Here is a 6,917-nt window from a genome sequence, read left to right as displayed (position 1 = left end):
AATCTTGATTTGATTTTTTTTTGTGAAAAAATACATAGAGAAAGATAACTTCACAAATTAAGAGAACAATGTTAATTACCTCTTTTTTGAAAGGCAAAGTATGAAAATTTTGATAAATTTTGAGTCATTTTTCTAGAAATAGATGATATAGTACTTTCAAACTTTGTGATTGTTGGCCAATGGCAATAATATTTTGGCAAATATTTTATTCTTATATCTCTATAGTAAGGGCAGACCAACAAGAAATGATTTTCGTCCTCAATTGGAATTACAAAAGGTACATAGTCAACTTTGCCGGGGTGTGTCATCATATCTTCTTCCAGTTTCAATGCGTAAATTATGTGCTGATATTCTGTATTTAAGGAGTGAGCACATTTTATACACGGAATGATAAGATACAAGTAGTATGAACTAATCGGTGTGTATTCAGCTTTTGGGATATCAGTACTTTTCCAAACTTATTGCTGCCAAAAAAAAAAGTCAATTTATACGATTTCCAGTTCGAAGTTTCTTGAATTTCCTTTTATCCATGGAAATAACTGTTGCCGTGTTTGTCAATATGACCATCAATGTTTCTGTCTATGATCTCGGATGATTCGCGTCTAAATATAGGCCAATATAATTGTTTATGTAATAAACAAATGTCATTTAGTTATTTATATGGTGAAAAAAACGTTTGCAATGATATATTAGTGATACCAGAAGCAGACACATACCTGATAGAACGCGCTCAGAGAATCGTGGGAAAAAAAAGAAAATAAACCCCGTCCGATCCTCGTGTCGTACCGATACTTTAGGGAACGTGAAGTCGTGAGGCTTAAATCATACGATAAAAGCAGGGAATTGAAAGCCGCCGGCGTCGGAATGGGATACAGTTACCGAAAGCTATCAGAGATGCAAGAAACCCATTGTGTGACGGCATGGACAGGAAAGACGGTTATATACGTTGGCAAGTTCTGCCAAGGTTGGTACATTTATTCACTGTGTGGAGCATGGCCCTACATGGCACGGGCTATCTCTCTTCATTTGAATTTTATATCACAGGTACCCTTGTAGCAACGCTATATGTCGCAACGCCGCTATATGTCGCAACTAACGCTAAATGTCGCAACGCTGACGCTATATGTCGCAATCAATGCTATATGTCGCAATCGTCTACCGCTAAATGTCGCAACGTTGCCGCTATATGTCGCACAAAAATCGATTGCCGCTAAATGTCGCAACCCCTTGACGCTAAATGTCGCACTTGGTGGAAAAGTCAAATCAGATCAGGCACATTGACCGATTGGTTTCCATTTATATTTGTAGCAAAACTACCTTTCACAAATACATATGTCGCATTAACAGAGGTTATATCGGTAACAAAATGAAATTAAATATAAGCCGCGTGAATTCATATCGCTACTGCGTGATGTGTCTAGTTGGTAGCGGGACACTTGAAGGTCAAAGGTTAAATTCGAGTCCGCTTCATAACTTTTTCATTTATTATGCTAATTTGATCAAACTTCACACAAATGTTCACCGGCATTATATATTGTGTCCCATGCAGCATCAAGGTCCCTACCGCGTCAAGGTCAAGGTCACACTTGAAGGTCAAATTCTTGTCCGCTCCATAACTTTATCATTTAGTATGCGAATTTGAAAAAATTTCAAACAACTTGTATGTAACCCAGGCATTCCGCAGCGTCGGTCTATTTGAAGCATTGTCCTTAGCACCACAAACAGTTTTCTGACCAATGAAAAGCACACACGTCACAATAACATCAACTAGTTATAACAGAAACGTGATACTTTAATATAATATGTATAATTATACAAGCGTAAAATGGCTGCGAAACAATTGTTTGATGGAAAGACATGAAAAACAGTTATTTAAAAGGCAGATGTTGAGTTTTACCAAATTGCTTAACAGCATGTAAAAAACAAAAAAAATGTATTACTATGTTACACCACGAAGTTATAAATTACAATCTGATCTTAACATTTTACTGGGTTAAAGGGGAATCGTTACTATAGTATAGTTATAATAGTAAAATATTTCCTTATCACACGGTTTATTTGATTGTAACGGGTCTGATAAAAAACTTTAATGCGTTAAATATAAAAAATATACATTTCTTCATAACGAACTTGTTTTCTAGTTTTAAAGCAAAAAAATTAGATGGATAGTTTCAGATATACATTTTGTATTATGAGAATGTAACACATTTTGCGTGTTTGTCCAATACAAAACAGTGTCCCTTTAGATCCAGACAGGTCAGGTAACAAGATTCTATGTCTCATCATTTCCTGAGCTTTATTGTCTAGTTCCATGATATTTAGTCTCAATTACCTACCCCCCTATACATGAAAATCTGAAATCGTCCAGTCCATTGGATGTTTACGGACATGAGAAAATACTTTCTTTTCATTTGACAAAAATGAAAAATAAAAATGTTTTGCAACAATGCGAGAAATTTAAAATGTTGCCCGAAAGTGTTTAAAATTATGTACGAGACATTTTTTACTTACTTGTGTTTTTATTGGGAACTCGCAAAATAAATCGTGTATTGCCGCAGTAAATCATGTGTGTTATATAAAATCATTAAGACTTGATGCTTCGCAACCCGAATAAAGGCACTGTGACGCCGCATAGAAGCCCTGCCGCATAAATGGAGTCATTGATGCGAGGTGATTTTCCACGCATAATACTGCATAGTGAACACGTTTATGCGGCTAGGCGCAATGCATAAAGCGAAAATTGCTTTATGCGGCGCAACAGTGCCTTTTTGCCACATATAAAGAGGTTGAACCTGAGTTTATATATTTTCAAGCCAAACAAAGTGTAGTATTAATATTTCAACAATTTTCGATAATAATTTATCCCTTAAACAGGGATTCCATTGTAGACTACTGTAGAACAGTTCTAACACATTAAGGTAAAAGAATCTTATTTTACAATTGTCTTGGTTAAATTGATGGATACCGCTGTGTAGGAGCACATTTGTCTCGGAGCACATTTGTCTCACGAAGTGTGACCAATGTGTTCGTAAACATTCATATTTTGCGACAAATTGGAAATGAGACAGATGTGTTCGACACACAATAGAAAGGACAAGCGACTCGAAGCACATTTGTGTCACATATATTCCATAAAATTCTTAAAAGGTAATAAAATAATGTCCATCTGTATACCGGCTACCAGCCATTGATCTGTGTGTTCTGTATTTATAATACCGTTTTTAGGTCACTTCCGGTCAGTCAAAAATTTCCTGCCACTGCAAAGGAGTCATATATTAAATTAAAGAATATCCCTGTTCTGCATGTCACAATGAAAATTTCCACAAGTACAGCATCCAGAACCTAAACACTTATGCAGCAAGTCTATTCTTATCGTTGGCGTCCGCGCCGAAGCGCGGCGCCCTTATGGAATGAAATCAGATTTTGTGAAAGGGCGACAGCAACTTCTCGAGCCTTATTATTAATTGTGATACGTTTATTTTCAATATTTAAAGTTTTATAAATGATTTATGGCACTAGAAATATTCTTAGCAAAAACAAGGTAGTATCTACGGTGGCATAAAGGGGACATAGAATTTCCTTTTTTATTACGTGCGCACACGATAGCTTTTATGTGGCCACGCGATACTATTACGTGCGCACGCGGATATGTAATCCGCATTTGGACCCTGACCGGGATCCTCGCATGAATAGTTCGACGCCCCGTGTATGTGTCGAACCTACAGCGGTTAGGGCTAGTGAGTTTTTGGAATCACTCGGCCACGGAGGCCCTTAAATGATCTATGGGAGAAAATAAAGACCATTACACACGTATTTTGTTTTGATCAGAAATATATGTATAAAAATATCGCCATTTTCCAAGAATTGCGGCTTTCAGATCCGCTATTGAAAAAGCACTTACAACATGCATGAGTTCCTAAAATAATCCGGGTAATGCCATAATAATAGAATATCGGGCCACTCAGAATCGGGTGAGACGCGACTTTCCGATGAGACACGAAGCGAGGCACGATATTGTAACACGAGATCTCTCAATGTCGAAGTATCCCGTACCACGAAATTTCAGAAATGAATAAATTTTCACTTCTTTAGAGAGGGCAAGTATGAATTTATTGATATTCAAATAATGATTTCTAAGGATTTCTGCTTGTAACTCAAAGAAATTCGCGATAAATGTGAAATAATGCGTCATAAAAGTAGCAAAATGTAAACAAAGTAGTATTTTGACTTCAATACAAAATTCTAAATCACTTCAACGGTACAAACTGCAAAAAAAGCAGCAGATGAAAAATGCTTCAGGTAATTAGCCAATGAATAGCTTTTTGGAGCTATAAAAGTATACCAAAAATAAGAAAGCTTTTGAGGAATACAAATAAAAGCATTTCTCAGGCATAATGGGCCTTTAAGTGATTCTACGTAGACTATAAAGGGTATACGACTTAGCGGTATATGACCCAGTCAATTTCTTGTCTCGCGTCGGCGAACGAGATGCGAAGCGAGACGCGAGATTTCGGCGAGATGCGAAACCAGTTACGATATTGTATCATTCAATATCAACCGATTACGGTGTTCCGTTTGGACATAAGTAACATTTTTGTCTCCATGAACAGCTATGCACAATGGTACAAAGGTGAAATTGAGATGGTACGATGATTAAAACACGATGGCACGATGGTGAAATCACGATGATGCGATGACACGATAGAGAAAATATTATCGCGTTTTCATCATCATGCCATCGCAGTTATATCATAATTATCTTATCGTCATATTTTCACCATCGTAAAATCGTCTTCCACCATAGTACCATCACGTTTTCATCATCGAGCCTTCGTTGTTTCACCATCGTACCATTGTGTTTTCACCATCGTACAGTCGTTGTTTCATGTTCGTACCATTATGTTTTCCTCATCGCACCATCGCGTTTTTATCAACGTACCATCGTGCAAGCGCGCTGTAACCATTGTATCATCGTGAACGGGATTTAATATGTTTCAGTGTACGCGTTCAGGTTAAGCCAATCAATTTCTTGAATTAGAGATATTATAATTAATCGTTCACTTTAGGTTTTCATAAAGAAAGCATAAGCAAACCTATTGATGATTACACTTGAAATGAGGTAAAACGGCGAACATCGATTCTAAAAAAAGAATTTCTGCCGTGGGGAAATATGTGACAAATAATTGATAAAAAATGACATGAGACAAATTTGCTTTCTTGTCCCTTAAAAACACATGAGACAAATGTGCTTTCTTGTCCCTTAAAAAACTTGATCGGAGCACATTTGTCGCACAAATTAGTTTTTTTGGGGTAGACATTTGAGGTTGCATTTGTCTCATGTTGGGACAAATGCGACCGCATCGGTCTCACGTAAGACAAATGTGCTCCGAGACAAATGTGCTCCTACACCGCTGTGTGCCTTAAAGGGTCTTTGGTATGTCAGAATATCTGGCATATTCAAATGAGTTAAATATATACATGTATTTATATTCAAAAGGACCTTTTAAAGATTTTTTGGATAAAACAAAGCTACGTCCAACTTTTCATGTATAGTGATTGTGCATTACGAAGATCGATTGGAAATGTTTGATTATAATACAGTATATTATGGAATTCCATAAACGACAGCCAACTGTTGACTGCTTACTGCGCGCTGCTTACACTATTGCTTACTGCCTACCATGCGTTGCGCGTATTTATTTGCAATATATCAGCCGAGTTATCAACGATTTATTGCACAGACACGCATAATTATTTAGGTTTTGGTACATTTAATGCTATAAGCAGTGAACAATAAGCAGTAAGCCGTAAGCAGTTGACAGTAGGCAATTGACAGTAAGCAGTTGACAGTAGGCAGTAGTTAGTCAGAAGTAGACAGTAAGCAGTAAACAGTTGGCTGTCGTTTATGGAATTCCATGTTATAGTCCATGCAGTTATTAATTTATCAGTAAATTCCTTTAAATGTTGTTCTAAGAATAATATATGTACCTGTAAACTATTAAAGTAAATTAGAAGGCAGAAAAATACCAAGGGTCAAACCGGGTTTTGAACCACAGACCTCTTGGTCCGTAAACGGACACCTCAACCACGTCGTTAAAGGGTTAATCTAACAGCAAGGCTGATGGAAGTGGCCTATATACCTACAACCACTACACTCCTCCCCTCTTCACTTTTCAGAGCTAGCCAGCTCTCCTGAATGACACTCCCTGCTTACCGCATGAGTCCGTCAAACACTTCTGACACCATTAAAGTAAATTAGGAGGCAGAAAAATACCAAGGGTCCAACCGGGTTTTGAACAACAGACCTCTTGGTCCGTAGGCGGACACCTCAACCACATCGTTAAAGGGTTTACCCAACATCAAGGCTGTTGGAAGTGGCCTGTAAACCACTGCAATATATTGTGTTTGACCTCCAGAACGGCAAGTATTTCGGCAACTGAATAACTTTTTGACCAATATAGTGGTAATAGGTCGTCCATTTTTATTTTAATGCTATAAGCAGTGAAAAATAAGTAGTAAGCCGTAAGCAGTTGACAGTAAGCAGTTGACAGTAAGCAGTAGGCAGTCAAAATTTGGCAATTCCATAGTATATTGATTCATTAATGTTCCCAAAGAAATATTGAGATAAATATAAAAAGTTATGAAAGTAAAACAATTCTGTCATAAACCTAAATCAATACACCGCATAGTTACGAATATCGATCAAAAGATCAATTGGGTATTTTTAATACTAACATGTAGTAAAGCCTATCTAGTCAGATTATGAACAGGTATAATATGAAATATATATTAAGATATAGTTCCCCCTAAGCATTAACAAGCGGTTTGCTCAGTTATGTCAAATAATATAACAAATATACATGTTTATTTCATGCTTCCCAGTGTTTTATTGTAATATATCAGATGATTATATTCTG

This window comes from Ruditapes philippinarum, unplaced genomic scaffold (genome assembly GCF_026571515.1).
Source record: "Ruditapes philippinarum isolate M1 unplaced genomic scaffold, ASM2657151v2 ctg452_1_1_1_1, whole genome shotgun sequence".
Classification (NCBI taxonomy): Eukaryota; Metazoa; Mollusca; class Bivalvia; order Venerida; family Veneridae; genus Ruditapes; species Ruditapes philippinarum.
Note: the sequence above shows the minus strand (reverse complement) of the source record.